Below are 23128 nucleotides of genomic sequence, written 5' to 3'. Positions count from 1 at the left end.
GCTTTCAGTGTTACTATGGCAGCCAGGATGCTATTAAAGTCCTGGTTGCCATAGTAGGAGCGGAGAGCTGGGGAGCGGTATACTTACAGTCCGTGCGGCTCCCGGGGCGCTCCAGAGTGACGTCAGAGCGCCCCATGCGCATGGATGACGTGTCCATGCGATCACGTGATCCATACGCTTGGGGTGCCCTGACGTCACTCTGGGGCGCCCCAGGAGCCGCACGGATGGTAAGTATACTGCTCCCCCGCTCCCCGCTACACTTTACCATGGCTGCCAGGACTTTAGCGTCCCAGCAGCCATGGTAACCATTCAGAAAAAGCTAAACGTCGGATCCGGCAATGCGCCGAAACGACGTTTAGCTTAAGGCCGGATCCGGATCAATGCCTTTCAATGGGCATTAATTCCGGATCCGGCCTTGCGGCAAGTCTTCAGGATTTTTGGCCGGAGAAAAAAGCGCAGCATGCTGCGGTATTTTCTCCGGCCAAAAAACGTTCCGTTCCGGAACTGAAGACATCCTGATGCATCCTGAACGGATTTCACTCCATTCAGAATGCATTAGGATAAAACTGATCAGGATTCTTCCGGCATAGAGCCCCGACGACGGAACTCTATGCCGGAAGAAAAGAACGCAAGTGTGAAAGAGCCCTAAGCTGCTTGGAATTGCTGTGTGGTAATTTATAAAATGTCAATTTTGGTAACCAGAATATTCCAGTGGCCAGACTGGGAGCCTCCTTGAGTTCAAGTTCAACCCACAGTTTTTACGCACGGTTATTGTGTAAGTCCAGAATACAGTTCATGATCGCCGCTCTATAGTAAGTGAGAAGATGAGGAAGACCCACCCCTCCTGCTAATTTAGATCTCGTGAGAGTCGCATAGCTTAATCTAGCCTTAGAATTATGCCAAATGAAGCGGGATATCAGGCTTTTTAGTCTATTAAAGTATGTGAGGGGACCTCACAGGGTATTGTTTGAAATATATACAGGAGCCAAGGTAAAATATCCATCTTAATGGTGTTCATTTTACCGAACCAGGATATATAGAGGGGAGACCATTTCTGGAGATCAGCCTCCACCGTTTTAAGCATGAGTTGGTAGTTTAGTTTAAATAAGTGGGCGAGGTTAGCTGGGATATGAACTCCCAGATGTTTGATGGAATGGGGAGCCCATCTGAATGAAAATAAGTCTCTAAGAGACGTCTCCTCCTGTGTAGGTAGCAAAACATTTAGTATCTCAGACTTTTGGACGTTAACCTTAAAATTACTGAGGCGACCAAATATCTCAAATTCCTTCAGTACCGACGGTAGACCAACTCTTGGGGCAGTTAGATAGATGAACAGGTCGTCAGCAAATAATGATAATTTGTGTTCGGTATTACCTACTTTAAAAAAAGTCCTGTATATCGGGGTAATGCCGGGGCCGTTCGGGAGCACAAAGAGAACCCTCCTCACAACTGCCATTGGCAAGCTCCGCCCCCCGAGAATTGGAGAATATTTAGAATATAGTGCTATATATTCGTAATGACGAATATTCCTTTTTTTTGGTTGTTTTTTTAAACGCAGTACACATTAGGTGATTATCCCTCCGTTCTTCTAGCTTGTGGGCCAATGAGAAGGCTTTGTCACAGCTTAGTAACATCCCTAGCAACCAATATAAAAGTTGTCTACCCCTTACTATATAAGAACCTCCCCAGCAGCTATTATCTAAAGTTTATTGCAGTTATGAAAGAGACAGCAGTGACATTGCTGTGCTCTGTGCTTTGTATTACATTAGACAGTTAACTTATATATATAATTCAGATAGTTAGGGGGAGATAGTCAGTGTAGGTTAGATTGATCTATAGTGTAGTTAATAGGTTCCAGTGCAGTGTAATAGATTCTGCTGTCCATACATACATGCTACAGACATAGTGCTGTGATGTCACAAGTTGCATGTATTGCAAAAAAATATGCGCATCATTAATTGCGAAAAATTCACAAGCGCAAATATATTGAAGCATTCTATCTGCATATAAAGCTATTCTAATGTTCTGCCGTGCCAACCATTTTCTCCAGTCTCAGGAAACCTTTACCAGCCTGAAAAATTTAGCATAAGTGACCTACGCTGGTATTTCGCGCGCATTACACGAATATTACATTGCCGATTTTCGCAATCAAGAAAATAATCTCGAATTTGTGAATATATGACGAATATCCTACAAAATATTTGCCAAAAATTGCAATTACACATGTTTTGTTATACACATGTTTATTTCCTTTGTGTGTATTGGAACAACACAAAAAAACTGAGAAAAAAGGCAAATTGGAGAAAATGTCACACAAAACTCCAAAAATGGGCCGGACAAAATTGTTGGCACCTTTGCAAAATTGTGGGTAGACAACTTTGTTTCAACCATGTGATGCTCGTTCAAACTCGCCTGTGGCAAGTATCAGGTGTGGGCAATATAAAAATCACTACTGTAACCAGATAAAAAGTGGAGAAGTTGACTCAATCTTTCCATTGTGTGTCTGTGTGTGCCACACTAAGCATGGAGAACAGAAACAGGAGAAGGAGAAGTCTGAGGACTTGAAAACCAAAAATGTGGGAAAATATCAACAGTCTCAAAGTCACAAGTCCATCCCCAGAGATCATGATGTTCCTTTGTCCATGGTGTGCAACATAATCAAGAAGTTTACAATCCATGGCACTGTAGCTAATCTCCCTGGACGTGGACAGAAGAGAAAAATTGATGAAAGGTTGCAACGCAGGATAGTCCGGATTAGCAGCCCAAGTCAAGTTCCAAAGAAATTCAAGCTGTACTGCAGGCTCAGTGCATCGGTGTCTGCATGAAGTGGCAGGAGAACCCAGGAGGATCCTACTGCTGACAGAGAGACACAAAAAAGCTAGACTGCAGCTTGCCAAAATTTAAATATACACACTACTCCACAAAAAGTTAGGGATATTTTGCTTTCGGGTGAAATTTATGGAAAACGTTGACACTACAGCGATAGTATATCATGAAAGTAGGGCATTTAAGTAGAGTCATGCAGTGGTGATTTACTCGCCTCAAAAAATTTATTGAAACAAAAGCCAACACAATATACCCCCACAAAAATGTCAGTCTCTCAATAACTTGTCATGTGGCCTTGAGCATCAATTACAGCTTTACAACGACATCTCATGCTATTCACAAATCAACTTATTGTCTGCTGAGGCATGGCATCCCACTCTTCTTGAAGGGTGGCCCTCAGGTAATTGAGGTTCTGAGGTACAGCGTTCCAAGCCTTAACACTGTGACTCAGCTGATCCCAAAAGTTTTTCAATGGGATTCAGGTCTGGAGAAAGTGCAGGCCACTCCATTTGAGGTACCACAGTCTCCAGCAGCCATTCCCTAACGATGCGACCTTGATGTCTCCAACATGGTTGGCGGCCATCATTTCTACTCTGCGTAAATCGACTTTCATCAGTGAACAACTGATGGGGCGGGGTAATCGGGGGCAACTGGCTTTTTAACAAAATACAATGTATTTAAATTTTTACCTGCCCCATTCCTGGGTTCGGAAGTACCTTTCTCATGTGAGCGTGGCACTTCCTTGGCACTGCAGCTGATTGAACTGTGCCTGCTGCTGCTAAGTGGAGCGTATAACGCCAGCCCCTGCTTACTGTTGTTCCACCAATCAGCGCTTGAGAGGGAAGAGGAGCACATCAGACATAAGCCTCATGCACACGGCTGTGTTCCACGGCCGTGAGCGGTCCGTGGTATCCCAGCCTGGCATCCTGCTGAGAGCAGGAGCGCACGGCGTCATTGGTTGCTATGACGCCGCGTGCTTCATGCAGCCGCTGTACTACAGTAATACACTCGTATGATCTATGCATGAGGCCATATACAGTATATTTATTGGGACTGAGGGGTTTGCACAGTTATTGGTTACAGAGCACATCTCCATCTTGTGCTGCCCTTTTGCCTTTTGCAGTACAGTCCAGCAGCACTCCCTGCTGAAAACGTTCATGCAAACAACTACACAGTTGTTCTAGAGATGTGTCTGCTGCTAGAACTCTGTGTGGCATTGACCTGGTCTCTAATCTGAGCTGCTGTTAAGCTGCGATTTCTGAGGCTGGTGACTCGGATGAACTTATTCTCCGCAGCAGAGGTGACTCTTGGTCTTCCTTTCCTGGGGCGGTCCGCATGTGAGCCAGTTTCTTTGTAGCGCTTGATGGTTTTTGTGACTGCACTTGGGGACACTTTCAAATTTTTCCCAATTTTTCGGACTGACTGACCTTCATTTCTTAAAGTAATGATGGCCACTCGTTTTTCTTTACTTAGCTGCTTTTTTCTTGCCATAATACAAATTCTAACAGTCTATTCAGTAGGACTATCAGCTGCGTATCCACCTGACTTCTCCACAAGGCAACTGATGGTCCCAACCCCATTTATAAGGCAAGAAATCCCACTTATTAAACCTGACAGGGTACACCTGTGAAGTGAAAACCATTTCAGGTGACTACCTCTTGAAGCTCATCAAGAGAATGCCAAGAGCGTGCAAAGCAGTAATCAAAGCAAAAGGTGGCTACTTTGAAGAACCTAGAAAATGACATATTTTCAGTTGTTTCACACTTTTTTGTTATGTATATAATTCCACATGTGTTAATTCATAGTTTTGATGCCTTCAGTGTGAATCTACAATTTTCATAGTCATGAAAATAAAGAAAACCCTTTGAATGAGAAGGTGTGTCCAAACTTTTGGTCTGTACTGTACATCTGACCACAGACACGTGGTCTAGCAAACACGGGCAGGGAAGGTACATAACTTTTACTGACCACTGGGTAAACCTTTTGACGGCCGTCAAGCATGTAACCTGTGGCACCCGTGTGGATTTGGTGTTACTGCCACGGATTGCATTCAGGCCTGCCTCTTCTTCTCCTCCTCCTACTCTATCCTCCGCTGACTCCTCCTTTTCCACTGCTACCGCCTCTTCCGCTGCCCCCCCTCAAGCTCCCCAGAACCTATTCGACGTGCCAGGTGAGACGTTGCCATGCTGAGCTGCGGCTCTTGTGCCTGGAAGCCAAGAGCCACACTGGTCCTGCACTGCTTTCAGCTGTGCGGTCACAGGCCGATCAGTGGCTAACCCTCTCAATTTGACAGTTGGAAAAGTGATGTGCGACAACGGTGACAATCTGCTGAGCCCGCTGAAACAGGGCAAAATTACACACATGCCGTGCATGGAATACGTCCTGAACTTAGTCGTGCAGCAATTCGTTGCCAAATACCCCGGGGTCCAGGACGTCTTGTCGCAGGCCATTTTAGAAGTTCTTTACACAGCCATGGCTCGCCTTGCTGATGTTCAGCGGCGACACCATCTGCCCGTCAGAAATCTGATTTGTGACAGACGGACGTGCTGGAACTCCACCTTGTATATGCTTGATAGGCTACTCTAGCAGAAACGTGCCATTAATGACTACATGTACGAACTCTGCAGCAGGACATGTTCTGGGAGCTTGGTTTCTGTTCACCGTGCCAGTGGCTGCTCATGTGCAACACATGCAGACTTCTGCAGCCATTTGATGAGATCACCAAACTGGTGAGTCGCAGCCAGGGCGCCATCAGTGACATCGTACCTTACGCCTTCTTTCTGGAGTGAGCATTGCGTTGTGTCATTAATCAAGCGGTCGAGTAGCAGGAGCTGGAAGGTGAGGAAGTCGCAATGCTGAATGAATTCCCAGGGGGGCTACTCCATCTGAGACAAGTCAGCAGGGGTGTGAAGAGGAGTCAGATGGGGATGGCTGGGGGGAGGAGGAGGAGCAAGAAGGGAGACTTTAAACTTTTTCGGGGATCCCTGGTGTTGTCCGTGGCTGGGGGGAGGAGACCGAGGACAACATTCTCCTGGGTGATAAGCAGGAGCCAAGGGGCTCCACCGCTTCCAATTTAGTGCAAATGGGGGCCTTCATGCTCCAGTGTTTGAAGAGGGACCCACGTATAAAAAGCATAAAGAGCAAGGACCAGTACTGGGTGGCAACGTACTTAGACCCCCGGTCCTTGTCTTATGTATATACAGCAGCATCAAAGGCTTTTTCTGTCAGCTGAATGCCTAATTTTTGGGGCCTGTACTCCACTGGCCTACAGTAAAATTGTTATTCTGTGACCACTCAATGTACCTCCAGCCACATAATCACTTTCTCTTTTTTGTCAGGTGATTGCCTAATTTTGGGGGCCTGTACTCCACTGGCCTACAGTAAAATTGTTATCCACTGACCGTCTAATATACTTCCAGCCACATAATCTCTTGTTTTTTTTCTGTCGGGTGAATGCCTAATTTTTTTGGGCTGTACTCCCGTGGCCTAAAATAAAAAAATGTTGGGCTCCAGTAGGGCACATTTTTGAGTTTCCCTATAAGACGCATAAAAATGGCCCCTGATTAAAATACATATTTTTTGTGGGAATTTTTGCAATTGATCCCCCTCTGGTATGTCACTGTTCATGTTGTGGGACTATTTGTGCACTTCTAGTAAGTATTTGGTGGCTTCAAATATGACCTGGAGGTTTATCAGCTTCGCTTGCTATTAAAGTGAATGGGGCCCGCCGCGAACGCCCGGTTTACGAACATTTGATCATCCCGGCCGATATTCGTCCATCACTAATTGTGAGTCATGGTGAAATGTTATATAATTATATAAAATTGCTAGTGGAAGAAAAATAAAACATCTGATTATAAGATCTGTTCACCGAGCTGCTTAATCTTGACTTTTGTCATGCCCTAGATAGAAGATAAATGATCTGAATCATCCCTGAGATATTAAATAGACAATCATTATCCAGAGGGCTCACGTTTCATGAAAATGTTCACGCGATTCTTCGCCTATTTGTGATGAACAACGGGAGACGGGGCAGAACATGGGAAATCTGGGAAAATGTGGGATTGTGCTGCTTGGTTCCTAAAGGGGTTTTCTGGGAGTAAAATATTAATGGCCAATCCTCAAAATCAGATCAGTGGGGGTCTGACTCTCGGTACCCTCTACGATCAGCTGTTTGAAGAGGCTGCAGTGAATGATGTGGCCTATGACATTGTATAGCGGCTGTGCTTGGTATTGCAGCTTAGGCCTATTCACTTGGATAGGACTGATCTGCACATAGGCCATGATGTGCCTGATGAACGTGACACCACTCACCTAGAAAGAGTCTGCTGCACTTAGTGGAGTGCCGTGGCCTCTTCAAACAGCTCATCGGGGGGGGGGGGGGGGCTGCTAGGAGTCTAACCTCCACTGATCATTGATGACCTACCCTGAGGAGAAGCTATCAGTACTGTACTTCCGGAAGGCTCCTAACCTGGGCCTTAGGGTTCAAGCTGTGCAATACAATGATTTAGATGTAACTGCTTCCTTTACACAGTAAGTAAATACTACCTAGTGGTGATCTTTAATGTAACAGCCCTATTAGGGCTCAGGCACACTGCCATATTATGGCTTCACACAAGCAGTTGTACAGAGCAGAACAGGTCTATATTGGCTCGGTTACCTCTAAATTTTTGGAAGTGCATGGAGGCCATACTGCTGTGAAGCTGTGGCCAGATGTGGCACCACTTAACACAACAACAGGGTTTTCCGACACTAAGTCCACAGTCAGAAGTGCTACACAACCGAACTCTATAGGGTACACACATACATTACAAAACAGGCCTGGTACAGGTCCAGTGCCCTCAGTATCCCCAAAGCTCTCGGCAGTTCCTGAAGCTTCACCTGCTTACATACAAACTTGTAAATAGTTATGTTCTCCTTGTAGCCCCTGACAGCAGGTATACCCACCTTTGTTACTGTCACAGGAGTTATGCCCACTTTTGTGCCGCCTCAATGTGGTTATGCCCAGATATGTGCCCCTCACAGTAGTTATGCCCACATATGTGCTCCCTCACAGTAGTTATGCCCACATATGTGCCCCCTCACAGTAGGTATGCACACATATGTGCCCCCTCACTGTAGTTATGCCCAGATATGTGCCCCCTCACAGTAGTTATGTCAAGATATGTGCCCCCTCACAGTAGTTATGCCCACATATGTGCCCCCTTACAGTAGTTATGCCAGATTAGGTGCCCCCTCACAGTAGTTATTCCAGATTAGGTGCCCCCTCAGTAAAGATGCCCAATTTTGTGCCCCCTCACTCTAGTTGTGGTCTCCCTTTTTCCTCCAGTCTGTGGCTTTATGGGGAAAAAAAACATACTTATCTTTTTCCCCGAGGCCGATTCCTGGGCCTTCAGCTCTCCTCTCACAGCCAGCAGCGCGATGTGCGGCCTGCAGGGGGAGCACCGGAACTCAGAAGAAAAATTAAGCAGGGAGCGGAGAGAGTTCCCTGCTTCACTCTGGAGACAAACAGCCCGACAGTGACAAGAATTGCCAAGCAAGTGCGTGCCCCCCCTTCTTGTCTCTGTGCTCGGGGCGCATATTACACATGTTTGACGAGCGCTCTGACAGGGCCTGGTATTGTCACTGTACTTTATGCTGGGCCCGGTCAGAGCACTCCCATTACATATGAGTGCAGCGGGCCCACTCCCCCCGCCGGTTTGCGCCCTCTACGACCGCGATCGTTATTAGTGTTGATCACGAATATTCGAATTGCGAAGTTTAATCGCGAATATCGGCACTTCGAGAATTCGCGAATATTTCGAATTCCGCAAAATATATTCGTAATTGCTAGGGATGAGCGAACTCGAACTGTATAGTTCGGGTTCGTACCGAATTTTGGGGTGTCCGTGACACGGACCCGAACCCGGACATTTTCGTAAAAGTCCGGGTTCGGGTTCGGTGTTCGTCGCTTTCTTGGCGCTTTTGTGACGCTTTCTTGGCGCTTTTTGAAAGGCTGCAAAGCAGCCAATCAACAAGCGTCATACTACTTGCCCCAAGAGGCCATCACAGCCATGCCTACTATTGGCATGGCTGTGATTGGCCAGAGCACCATGTGACCCAGCCTCTATTTAAGCTGGAGTCACATAGCGCCGCCCGTCACTCTGCTCTGATTAGCGTAGGGAGAGGTTGCGGCTGCGACAGTAGGGCGAGATTAGGCAGATTAACTCCTCCAAAGGACTTGATTAACTGATCGATCTGCAGCTGTGGATCATTGAGCTGCTGATCCTCAATTGCTCACTGTTTTTAGGCTGCACAGACCGTTTGTCAGTCTCATTTTTCTGGGGTGATCGGCGGCCATTTTGTGTCTTGTGGTGCGCCAGCACAAGCTGCGACCAAGTGCATTTAACCCTCAATGGTGTGGTTGTTTTTTGGCTAAAGCCTACATCAGGGTGAAGCTGTCACACCAAGTGCATTTAACCAGCAATAGTCTGTTCATTTTTTGGCCATATACAAAATCAGGGGCAAGCTGCGCCTGTCACCAAGTGCATTTAACCCTCAATGGTGTGGTTGTTTTTTGGCTAAAGCCTACATCAGGGTGAAGCTGTGACACCAAGTGCATTTAACCAGCAATAGTCTGTTCATTTTTTGGCCATATACAAAATCAGGGGCAAGCTGCGCCTGTCACCAAGTGCATTTAACCCTCAATGGTGTGGTTGTTTTTTGGCTAAAGCCTACATCAGGGTGAAGCTGTCACACCAAGTGCATTTAACCAGCAATAGTCTGTTCATTTTTTGGCCATATACAAAATCAGGGGCAAGCTGCGCCTGTCACCAAGTGCATTTAACCCTCAATGGTGTGGTTGTTTTTTGGCTAAAGCCTACATCAGGGTGAAGCTGTCACACCAAGTGCATTTAACCAGCAATAGTCTGTTTATTTTTTGGCCATATCCCAGTCTAATTCTGTCACTAAATCCATACCGGTCACCCAGCGCCTAAATACTAGGCCTCAAATTTATATCCAGCTAAATCTGTCCCTAGTGCTGTAGCTGGGCGAGTTATTTAGTGTCCGTTCAAGCACATTTCTTGTTCTGGGTTGAAATACAATTCCCAATTTAGCAATTTCATAATTTAGTGGTTCCTGCTATATCAGAGCTATTTGAAATCTATCCCAAAAAGGGTATATAATATTGAAGGTGCACATTGGGTCATTCAGAATAACTTCACACACACCCGCTACTGTGTATTTCCAAGTCTAATTCTGTCACTAAACCCATACCTGTCACCCAGCGCCTAAATACTAGGCCTCAAATTTAAATCCCTCTAAATCTCTCGTTACCGCTGTACTGTTGTTGCTGGGCAAGATATTTAGTGTCCGTCAAAGCACATTTTTTGTTCTGGGTTGAAGTACAATTCCCAATTTAGCAATTTCATAATTTAGTGGTTCCTGCTATATCAGAGCTATTTGGAATCTATCCCTAAAAGGGTATATAATATTGAAGGTGCACATTGGGTCATTCAGAATAACTTCACACACACCCGCTACTGTGTATTTCCAAGTCTAATTCTGTCACTAAACCCATACCTGTCACCCAGCGCCTAAATACTAGGCCTCAAATTTAAATCCCTCTAAATCTCTCGTTACCGCTGTACTGTTGTTGCTGGGCAAGATATTTAGTGTCCGTCAAAGCACATTTTTTGTTCTGGGTTGAAGTACAATTCCCAATTTAGCAATTTCATAATTTAGTGGTTTCTGCTATATCAGAGCTATTTGAAATCTATCCCTAAAAGGGTATATAATATTGAAGGTGCACATTGGGTCATTCAGAATAACTTCACACACACGCTTCTGTGCATTTCCAAGTCTAATTCTGTCACTAAATCCATACCGGTGACCCAGCGCCTAAATACTAGGCCTCAAATTTAAATCCCTCTAAATCTCTCGTTACCCACCGCTGTACTGTTGTTGCTGGGCAAGATATTTAGTGTCCGTCAAAGCACATTTTTTGTTCTGGGTTGAAGTACAATTCCCAATTTAGCAATTTCATAATTTAGTGGTTTCTGCTATATCAGAGCTATTTGAAATCTATCCCTAAAAGGGTATATAATATTGAAGGTGCACATAGGGTCATTCAGAATAACTTCACACACACGCTTCTGCGCATTTCCAAGTCTAATTCTGTCACTAAATCCATACCGGTGACCCAGCGCCTAAATACTAGGCCTCAAATTTAAATCCCTCTAAATCTCTCGTTACCCACCGCTGTACTGTTGTTGCTGGGCAAGATATTTAGTGTCCGTCAAAGCACATTTTTTGTTCTGGGTTGAAGTACAATTCCCAATTTAGCAATTTCATAATTTAGTGGTTTCTGCTATATCAGAGCTATTTGAAATCTATCCCTAAAAGGGTATATAATATTGAAGGTGCACATAGGGTCATTCAGAATAACTTCACACACACGCTTCTGTGCATTTCCAAGTCTAATTCTGTCACTAAATCCATACCGGTGACCCAGCGCCTAAATACTAGGCCTCAAATTTAAATCCCTCTAAATCTCTCGTTACCGCTGTCCTGTTGTAGCTGGGAAAGTTATTTAGTGCCCGTCAAAGCACATTTTTTGTTCTGGGTTGAAGTACAATTCCCAATTTAGCAATTTCATAATTTAGTGGTTCCTGCTATATCAGAGCTATTTGAAATCTATCCCAAAAAGGGTATATAATATTCAAGGTGCACATTGGGTCATTCAGAATAACTTCACACACACGCTTCTGTGCATTTCCAAGTCTAATTCTGTCACTAAATCCATACCGGTCACCCAGCGCCTAAATACTAGGCCTCAAATTTATATCCCGCTGAATTTGAATACAATACATTGGGCCAAATAATATATTTGTTGTTGTGGTGAACCATAACAATGAGAAAAACATCTAGTAAGGGACGCGGACGTGGACATGGTCGTGGTGGTGTTAGTGGACCCTCTGGTGCTGGGAGAGGACGTGGCCGTTCTGCCACATCCACACGTCCTAGTGTACCAACTACCTCAGGTCCCAGTAGCCGCCAGAATTTACAGCGATATATGGTGGGGCCCAATGCCGTTCTAAGGATGGTAAGGCCTGAGCAGGTACAGGCATTAGTCAATTGGGTGGCCGACAGTGGATCCAGCACGTTCACATTATCTCCCACCCAGTCTTCTGCAGAAAGCGCACAGATGGCGCCTGAAAACCAACCCCATCAGTCTGTCACATCACCCCCATGCATACCAGGGAAACTGTCTCAGCCTCAAGTTATGCAGCAGTCTCTTATGCTGTTTGAAGACTCCGCTGGCAGGGTTTCCCAAGGGCATCCACCTAGCCCTTCCCCAGCGGTGAAAGACATAGAATGCACTGACGCACAACCACTTATGTTTCCTGATGATGAGGACATGGGAATACCACCTCAGCATGTCTCTGATGATGACGAAACACAGGTGCCAACTGCTGCGTCTTTCTGCAGTGTGCAGACTGAACAGGAGGTCAGGGATCAAGACTGGGTGGAAGACGATGCAGGGGACGATGAGGTCCTAGACCCCACATGGAATGAAGGTCGTGCCACTGACTTTCACAGTTCGGAGGAAGAGGCAGTGGTGAGACCGAGCCAACAGCGTAGCAAAAGAGGGAGCAGTGGGCAAAAGCAGAACACCCGCCGCCAAGAGACTCCGCCTGCTACTGACCGCCGCCATCTGGGACCGAGCACCCCAAAGGCAGCTTCAAGGAGTTCCCTGGCATGGCACTTCTTCAAACAATGTGCTGACGACAAGACCCGAGTGGTTTGCACGCTGTGCCATCAGAGCCTGAAGCGAGGCATTAACGTTCTGAACCTGAGCACAACCTGCATGACCAGGCACCTGCATGCAAAGCATGAACTGCAGTGGAGTAAACACCTTAAAACCAAGGAAGTCACTCAGGCTCCCCCTGCTACCTCTTCTGCTGCTGCCGCCTCGGCCTATTCTGCTGCTGCCGCCTCGGCCTCTTCCTCCGCCTCTGGAGGAACGTTGGCACCTGCCGCCCAGCAAACAGGGGATGTACCACCAACACCACCACCACCACCTCCGTCACCAAGCGTCTCAACCATGTCACACGCCAGCGTTCAGCTCTCCATCTCACAAACATTTGATAGAAAGCGTAAATTCCCACCTAGCCACCCTCGATCCCTGGCCCTGAATGCCAGCATTTCTAAACTACTGGCCTATGAAATGCTGTCATTTAGGCTGGTGGACACAGACAGCTTCAAACAGCTCATGTCGCTTGCTGTCCCACAGTATGTTGTTCCCAGCCGGCACTACTTCTCCAAGAGAGCCGTGCCTTCCCTGCACAACCAAGTATCCGATAAAATCAAGTGTGCACTGCGCAACGCCATCTGTAGCAAGGTCCACCTAACCACAGATACGTGGACCAGTAAGCACGGCCAGGGACGCTATATCTCCCTAACTGCACACTGGGTAAATGTAGTGGCAGCTGGGCCCCAGGCGGAGAGCTGTTTGGCGCACGTCCTGCCGCCGCCAAGGATCGCAGGGCAACATTCTTTGCCTCCTGTTGCCACCTCCTCCTTCTCGGCTTCCTCCTCCTCTTCTTCCACCTGCTCATCCAGTCAGCCACACACCTTCACCACCAACTTCAGCACAGCCCGGGGTAAACGTCAGCAGGCCATTCTGAAACTCATATGTTTGGGGGACAGGCCCCACACCGCACAGGAGTTGTGGCGGGGTATTGAACAACAGACCGACGAGTGGTTGCTGCCGGTGAGCCTCAAGCCCGGCCTGGTGGTGTGTGATAATGGGCGAAATCTCGTTGCAGCTCTGGGACTAGCCAATTTGACGCACATCCCTTGCTTGGCGCATGTGCTGAATTTGGTGGTGCAGAAGTTCATTCACAACTACCCCGACATGTCAGAGCTGCTGCATAAAGTGCGGGCCGTCTGTTCGCGCTTCCGGCGTTCACATCCTGCCGCTGCTCGCCTGTCTGCGCTACAGCGTAACTTCGGCCTTCCCGCTCACCGCCTCATATGCGACGTGCCCACCAGGTGGAACTCCACCTTGCACATGCTGGACAGACTGTGCGAGCAGCAGCAGGCCATAGTGGAGTTTCAGCTGCAGCACGCACGGGTCAGTCGCACTACAGAACAGCACCACTTCACCACCAATGACTGGGCCTCCATGCGAGACCTGTGTGCCCTGTTGCGCTGTTTCGAGTACTCCACCAACATGGCCAGTGGCGATGACACCGTTATCAGCGTTACAATACCACTTCTATGTCTCCTTGAGAAAACACTTAGGGCGATGATGGAACAGGAGGTGGCCCAGGAGGAGGAGGAGGAGGATGAGGAAGAGGGGTCATTTTTAGCACTTTCAGGCCAGTCTCTTCGAAGTGACTCAGAGGGAGGTTTTTTGCAACAGCAGAGGCCAGGTACAAATGTGGCCAGCCAGGGCCCACTACTGGAGGACGAGGAGGACGAGGATGAGGAGGAGGTGGAGGAGGATGAGGATGAAGCATGGTCACAGCGGGGTGGCACCCAACGCAGCTCGGGTCCATCACTGGTGCGTGGCTGGGGGGAAAGGCAGGACGATGACGATACGCCTCCCACAGAGGACAGCTTGTCCTTACCCCTGGGCAGCCTGGCACACATGAGCGACTACATGCTGCAGTGCCTGCGCAACGACAGCAGAGTTGCCCACATTTTAACCTGTGCGGACTACTGGGTTGCCACCCTGCTGGATCCACGCTACAAAGACAATGTGCCCACCTTACTTCCTGCACTGGAGCGTGATAGGAAGATGCGCGAGTACAAGCGCACGTTGGTAGACGCGCTACTGAGAGCATTCCCAAATGTCACAGGGGAACAAGTGGAAGCCCAAGGCCAAGGCAGAGGAGGAGCAAGAGGTCGCCAAGGCAGCTGTGTCACGGCCAGCTCCTCTGAGGGCAGGGTTAGCATGGCAGAGATGTGGAAAACTTTTGTCAACACGCCACAGCTAACTGCACCACCACCTGATACGCAACGTGTTAGCAGGAGGCAACATTTCACTAACATGGTGGAACAGTACGTGTGCACACCCCTCCACGTACTGACTGATGGTTCGGCCCCATTCAACTTCTGGGTCTCTAAATTGTCCACGTGGCCAGAGCTAGCCTTTTATGCCTTGGAGGTGCTGGCCTGCCCGGCAGCCAGCGTTTTGTCTGAACGTGTATTCAGCACGGCAGGGGGCGTCATTACAGACAAACGCAGCCGCCTGTCTACAGCCAATGTGGACAAGCTGACGTTCATAAAAATGAACCAGGCATGGATCCCACAGGACCTGTCCGTCCCTTGTCCAGATTAGACATTAACTACCTCCCCATAACCATATATTATTGGACTCCAGGGCACTTCCTCATTCAATCCTATTTTTATTTTCATTTTACCATTATATTGCGATGCTACCCAAAGTTGAATGAACCTCTCCTCTGCCTGTGTGCTAGGCCTAAATATATGCCAATGGACTGTTGCAGTGGTGGCTGACATGAAGCCTGATTCTCTGCTATGACATGCAGACTAATTCTCTGCTGACATGAAGCCAGATTGTCTGTTACGGGACCTCTCTCCTCTGCCTGGGTGCTGGGCCTAAATTTATGACAATGGACTGTTGCAGTGGTGGCTGACGTGAAGCCTGATTCTCTGCTATGACATGCAGACTGATTCTCTGCTGTCATGAAGCCAGATTGTCTGTTACGGGACCTTTCTCCTCTACCTGGGTTCTGGGCCTAAATTTATGAAAATTGACTCTTACAGTGGTGGGTGACGTGAAGCCTGATTCTCTGCTATGATATGAAGACTGATTCTCTGCTGACATGAAGCCAGATTGTCTGTTACGGGACCTTTCTCCTCTGCCTGGGTTCTGGGCCTAAATTTATGAAAATTGACTCTTACAGTGGTGGGTGACGTGAAGCCTGATTCTCTGCTATGATATGAAGACTGATTCTCTGCTGACATGAAGCCAGATTGTCTGTTACGGGACCTTTCTCCTCTGCCTGGGTTCTGGGCCTAAATTTATGAAAATTGACTCTTACAGTGGTGGGTGACGTGAAGCCTGATTCTCTGCTATGATATGAAGACTGATTCTCTGCTGACATGAAGCCAGATTGTCTGTTACGGGACCTTTCTCCTCTGCCTGGGTTCTGGGCCTAAATTTATGAAAATTGACTCTTACAGTGGTGGGTGACGTGAAGCCTGATTCTCTGCTATGATATGAAGACTGATTCTCTGCTGACATGAAGCCAGATTGTCTGTTACGGGACCTTTCTCCTCTGCCTGGGTTCTGGGCCTAAATTTATGAAAATTGACTCTTACAGTGGTGGGTGACGTGAAGCCTGATTCTCTGCTATGATATGAAGACTGATTCTCTGCTGACATGAAGCCAGATTGTCTGTTACGGGACCTTTCTCCTCTGCCTGGGTTCTGGGCCTAAATTTATGAAAATTGACTCTTACAGTGGTGGGTGACGTGAAGCCTGATTCTCTGCTATGATATGAAGACTGATTCTCTGCTGACATGAAGCCAGATTGTCTGTTACGGGACCTTTCTCCTCTGCCTGGGTTCTGGGCCTAAATTTATGAAAATTGACTCTTACAGTGGTGGGTGACGTGAAGCCTGATTCTCTGCTATGATATGAAGACTGATTCTCTGCTGACATGAAGCCAGATTCTCTGTTACGGGACCTCTCTCCTCTGCCTGGGTGCTGGGCCTAAATTTATGACAATGGACTGTTGCAGTGGTGGCTGACGTGAAGCCTGATTCTCTGCTATGACATGCAGACTGATTCTCTGCTGACATGAAGCCAGATTCTCTGTTACGGGACCTCTCTCCTCTGCCTGTGTGTGTGCTGGGCCTAAATATATGCCAATGGACTGTTGCAGTGGTGGCTGACGTGAAGCCTCATTCTCTGCTATGACATGCAGACTAATTCTCTGCTGACATGAAGACAGATTCTCTGTTACGGGACCTCTCTCCTCTGCCTGGGTGCCGGGGCCTAAATATCTGAGAATGGACTGTTCCAGTGGTGGGTGACGGGAAGCCAGATTCTCTGCTATGGAACCTCTCTCCAATTGATTTTGGTTAATTTTTATTTATTTAATTTTTATTTTAATTCATTTCCCTATCCACATTTGTTTGCAGGGGATTTACCTACATGTTGCTGCCTTTTGCAGCCCTCTAGCTCTTTCCTGGGCTGTTTTACAGCCTTTTTAGTGCCGAAAAGTTCGGGTCCCCATTGACTTCAATGGGGTTCGGGTTCGGGACGAAGTTCGGATCGGGTTCGGATCCCGAACCCGAACATTTCCGGGATGTTCGGCCGAACTTCTCGAACCCGAACATCCAGGTGTTCGCTCAACTCTAGTAATTGCGAATATTCGATTTTTGTGAAAATTCTGAATGCATGAAAATTCTGAATGCATGAAAATTTTTATGCGAATTTTATGCGAATTTTCGCAATCAAGAAAATAATGCCTGGAGATCATGAATTCGCGAATTCTCGAATATATGGCGAATATTCGCCCAAATATTCGCGAAATATCGCAAATTCGAATATTGCCCCTGCCGCTCATCACTAATCGTTATGCCCCTGCGTATGTTGCAGATCGTGGACCTATTCAAGTCAAAGGTTCTGCATCTGCAAACAGGGTGCACACAGTCAGTGCCCGTGCATTGTGGATCGCTATTTGCGGTCCGCAGCACGGACACTATGTGCTAACGCTCGTGGGCATGAGCCCTTATAGGGGTTTACCGATACTTTTATACTGATGACCTATCCACTGGTTAGGTCATCAGTATCTGATCATTGGGATCTGACACCTGGGATCCCTGCTGATCAGCTGTGAGCGCCACAGCCTTCTCTCAGATTTTCCTAGGCCAATGACAACACATTCATCTGTCACGTCACCTAGGTGTAGCTCATCCCTATTCAAGTGAATGGGGCTGAGAGCGATGCCAAGCACAACTGCTATACACTATACGGCACTGTGCTTGGTAAGCTGCGAGAAGGTAGCGGAGATACTGCGAGCACCACTGCCTTTTCAAACAGCTGATCAGCAGGGGTCCCAGGTATCGGACCTCCACCGATCAGATACTGATGACTTATCCAGAGGATAGGTCATCAACTGTAAAGTTTATAAAAAAAAAACTTTTAATGATAGTTTGAAGTCCGTGGAAGATCTATCAGCATGTCAGTGTTTTGCCCTCCGTGTGTCATCCATATTACTTGAACACTGCTCAGCTAACAATTTCCAGAGCATCTCGTACCAATAGTCCATAAAACACTGACAGAAAACGGGTGTCATCCATATTGTGTGAGTGTTTTTTCACAGACCCATAGACTTCAGTGGGCTTGTCCTGTTTGGTTTGCATCATAGACTGAAGTATTTTTCCTTTGTCAAAGTCACTCAGACACTTACGTTTGCCTATTTTTCCTGCTTTACCTTCAAGACCTGACCGTCCACTTGCCGCCTGATATGTCCCAACCCATGACAGGAGCCATAGTCATACTGTTATTCATATTCACCTCACCTGTCAGTGGTTTTTTAATGTTATGGCTGATCAGTGTCTCCCATAATCCAGGCAACAAAAAAAACTTTTCGTCTGCTACTGGGCAAAAACCATTTGTCCTAAATCGAATGTGCGGATTACATTTCGTTGTAACACGTCACGAAATGTTGCTATGCATAAGTATATCAAAATGAATTAAGCACTTGGAAAGCATTGAATAATTTTGAACAGAACGAGTTTTACTCCAACAAGTACCTGATCTACATCAAAGTTTGCATAGTACACAGTGTATGAAAATGTAATGGAATAACAAAATTTAAAAAGTCTAGTTTTTCAGTTTAAAAGTCTTACTTGAGCAAGGCCCAGTACTGTTAAAAGTGCTTCAGGCATCTGCTTTTGCGTTTGTGAACTGTCATATTTTCCTGTTGCAAAACCCAGCAGTATTCCCCCATCATGTTGAGATTCCAGCGGCCTTGATACCTGTTCTCCATTGTAGAAATATCTTTATGGAACCGCTCTCCATGTTCGTCACTTACGTGTCCTAAATTGGGTGGTAAAAAGTCAAGATGGGAATGTAAGAAATGTACTTTCAATGACATTCGGCAGCCAAGTTGTTCATCTGCTGTAAGCATGTTGTCTACTAATTCAGCATAGTTTGCAGCTTGTCTGTTCCCAAGGAAGTTCTGCACTACTAGCACAAATGCATCCCAAGCTGAAATTTCCAGAGGGTTGAGTTGTGTTCTGAATGTGTCATCATGCATTAGTTTGTTGATTTTGGGGCCAATAAAAATTCCGGCCTTTATTTTAGCATCAGTTTTCAGTGTGCACTTCTCCTTCAAATACTGGAAACCATCTCCATCATGATCAAGTGCAATTACAAATTTTTTTATTAAATCAAATTTAATGTGAAGTGGTGGAAGATAAACTTGAAGTGGATTGACCAGTGATTTGTGTTGTACATTGTACTGACCAACTGTGTGCTCGACTCTGAGAGGCCACTGTCTCATTTTGTAATGATTGTTGTCATCACGACTGTTCCTTAGGCACAAGAAACACATATGCTTTGTGTACCCTAACTGTAGGCCAAGCAGCAGTGCTACCACATTCAGGTCAGCACAAATTTTCCACTTATGTACTGAGTATTTGATCATTTTAAAAATGAACTCCATAGAAGCATGGGTCTCTTTCATTCCAACCGCATGAGCCAATGGAACAGATGGTTTTTCGTTACCATTGTTCAACAAGACCGCTTTCAAACTTGTTTTGCTAGAGTCTATGAATGGTACATCAGGAACATGTGTACCATCTAACTCCATCATAAGACCATTTACATCAGTACAGAAACAGACATCGCTTTCCATTGCATAGTATGCAGCTAACTTGGTGTGTCGATGATGAAAGTGTGAAGTTGTGGTGCCTCGTTGTAGCAAATTCTATTCCTGAAGTCTAGAAGCTAGCAGTTCTGACTTTTCTTTAGATAATGACAGATCTCTTACTAGATCATCTAAATCTGATTGGCTCAGCAAGTGCGGCTGACCCTCCAGTTGTTCTGGATCAGGAAATACATTGTGACAATGAACATCATCTTCATCAGGATCAGAACTGTCTGTTTCTATTGCTGTTTCTGCTGTGGGAGGGTCAGGCACCGGATTCTCTACATTGTGTGGTACTGGTTTAAGAGCAGATTTACAGTCAGGATACACAATTTGTGACTTGTTTCTCTTTTAATATCTGGCGATTTTAGTCATGCAAAAGTAACTGTCTTAATGGTGATTTTTCTGCTCACTCCAAACCATAGGCACTGCAAAAGCTATTCCTTTCCTTTTACCATTTAACCACTGCGTTAGCCAAGAGTAACACACGGTGCAACAAACATGAGGTGCCCAGCTTTTATCTTGATCTCCAATTTTCCAGTCAAAGTAATACTTGTAAGCAAGACGCACTCGCTTTGTCAGATTCTTGTGCTGATCATAAGTAGTGTATTTGCCACATATGTAGCAGAATTTAACCTACAAAAACCTCTCTCTACATATTAGTAATAACCCATAGGTATGATACTGTCACTTAAAGGGGTTGTCCGGGTTCAGAGCTGAACCCAGACATACCTCCATTTTCACCCCGGCAGCCTCCCTGACTTGAGCATCAGAGCAGTTTATGCTCCGATGCTCTCCTTTGCCCTTCGATAAATCGCGTAGGGCAAAGGCATTTTTAGGAGATCTGTTGACATACCGGGGGTCTCCATGGGGCTGCCAGGAAGCCTGATGATGTCACTGACACTGATGGGCGGGATTTAGCGCTGCCCTAGCGAGTAAAACGGCTATTGCATCGCTAAAGCCCACCCATCAGAGCCGTTGACGTCACCGAACACACTGCCGGGCGGAAGCTTCCGCCCGGCCGTGTGTTATTGAAAACAAAAGAACCCGTGCCCTGCGCGATTTAGCGCAGCACAAAGGAGAGCATCGGAGCATGAGATGAGCATGAGCCCTCAGGGGGGCTGCCGGGGTGAAAATAAGGGTATGTCCGGGTTCAGCTCTGAACCCGGACAACCCCTTTAACCCGAGCCAAAGAAAAGAGAACACTATGGAATACTAATATATATGAATATATAAAAATCTTTAATACATCAATTACCAATATACATGATTGGACAGTTTGGCAGAAATAGACATGATGTAAAAACTAGATACAGTAGAAAAAATGACTGAGACGTCACCAGCAGGGTAAATCGCTTTAATAAATCAATGTAGGAGTATATCCTGTAGGACCCCCTGGTGCTAATAACGCTATCTATAATGGCAATAATGCACACCTAGTCAGGTATAAGGTACTGCCTACACAATTAATAGTAAGTCATCTATGTGTGGAAACACGGCACTGTACTAGTGTCTAATTCCAATATCTAAATGGTGCTGTGCCGCAGCCTCAATGTCACAAATCATATGTAATTCACAGTGGCCAATAGTAGTTGTGACTGAACCGTGACGCCGAGAGTGCAACCAAACATACCCATTTATAGTAGTTACCACACATAGATTCTAATAGATCTTCGTTCTGGATATCTCCTCAGTTATAATCACATGAATACATTTTAGCGTACCTGTAGACATAATAAGTCACTGCTGGAATGACGCCACAGTCATCCGACACCTCAACGCGCGTTTCGCTCCTCAAAGCTTTGTCAGGAGGTAATGCCAATAATAAAATGGGGGTGTATATATAGTGTGAGAGCAGGGTAGAGCATATTTATTCACCTGGTGTGCGCTGATTATGCCGCCATGATGTACGGCCTCCTCGTTTGGGGCCTCCGCGTCACTACGCCCGCACGTATGCGCAGCGCAATGATGTGTAATGAAGCACGTCCCGATAGGGGTCGCACAGCGCATGCGTTGGATCGCGCCCCAGCGCGCACCCACGAGCAGGGTCCTAAAGGGAAAAGCATCCTTACACAAATACAGAAACACTAGATGTCATTTGTTTCTAAAACCTTTAAAATTAAGAGACATCTAATAGCCCTATCCTAGTCAATATTATATTATTTATATTATTGACCAAATACATAGAGTAATTTCATATTAAATATGTCTCCTAATAATACGGATCTATATATATATATATATATATATATATATATAGTGTAATTACATAAATATATGAATTTATATACTGATTAAATCCCTAGATAAAAAACATTTAGTTTAATTCATGATAATTATATAAAAAAATAATAGTGGAAATATAATAAGTAGCACTCTGGGAGGCACAGTCCCCTCACGAGGACCAGCCTCAGTGGGTAATGTGTCCCTCCTACCACAGTGCCACCATATAAATATGATCACAAGTGTTAAGAAATTATATACAAAAACACAAAAATTAATTAAAGTGCAAAGTGCATAAATAATCACTGGTGCATAAAAAAATCAAAGATGGGGATGCAATCAAAAACCACCCACAGGATGATTGATATCCACAAGGAGATGTAGTCAGAACACCGGAATCAACAAATATGGAATCCAGTGGAATAAGTACATACCCCAATGAACTGACATGTGCAAGAATATATCTAAGATATACAAATTAAATAAATACATTAAAAATCCCCTTGATAGGTGCAAAAGATCCCACAGGGGGGATGTAGTCAAACCACCGAAACCCACCGAGTGGAATCCAGTGGGAAAAGTACATCCCCACTTCCGTGACTAGTGTATTAATAGTGGTTGCACACAAAAAAAACACACTATAGAAAATCATTCCTACATGCTAGTGTCCTTAATAACTGGTTTCTCCTTTTTCCTTTTTCCCTTCTTCTTTGATCCTTATCTCCCTCTCACCACATCACCGCACATCTTCTGCTGACTCTAAAGAAAACGAAATACCCAAAACAATAAATACTATGATAAGATAACGTAACATATACCCCACAGTTAAAATTCACGCTACAATTTACAAAAAGTATTTGAAGCTATTGTGTTAATTTAGACCTTTCTGGGTCATAGTATCCAACAGTACTATCCATTTGGTTTCCTTACGTAACAAGGCTCGTTTTACATCTCCCCCCGGATCCCATTCTAACCCTGTCTATTCCCCTTACTCTTAGGCCTCTTGTATTACAGGCATGATGTATGCGAAAGTGACGGGGAATAGATGGTAGCCCCTCCACTTCATCTACAGCGACCTCCGATGCAGCTTGGATCTTATTCGCATGTTCCAAAATTCTTACTTTTAGGGCCCTTGTGGTCATACAGATAGATATTAAATTGCAGGGACACGTAATCAT

The sequence above is a fragment of the Bufo gargarizans genome, chromosome 4 (assembly GCF_014858855.1).
Source record: "Bufo gargarizans isolate SCDJY-AF-19 chromosome 4, ASM1485885v1, whole genome shotgun sequence".
In the NCBI taxonomy this organism is placed as follows: domain Eukaryota; kingdom Metazoa; phylum Chordata; class Amphibia; order Anura; family Bufonidae; genus Bufo; species Bufo gargarizans.
The sequence above is the reverse complement of the archived record's forward strand: the minus strand, read 5'-3'. Positions refer to the sequence as shown.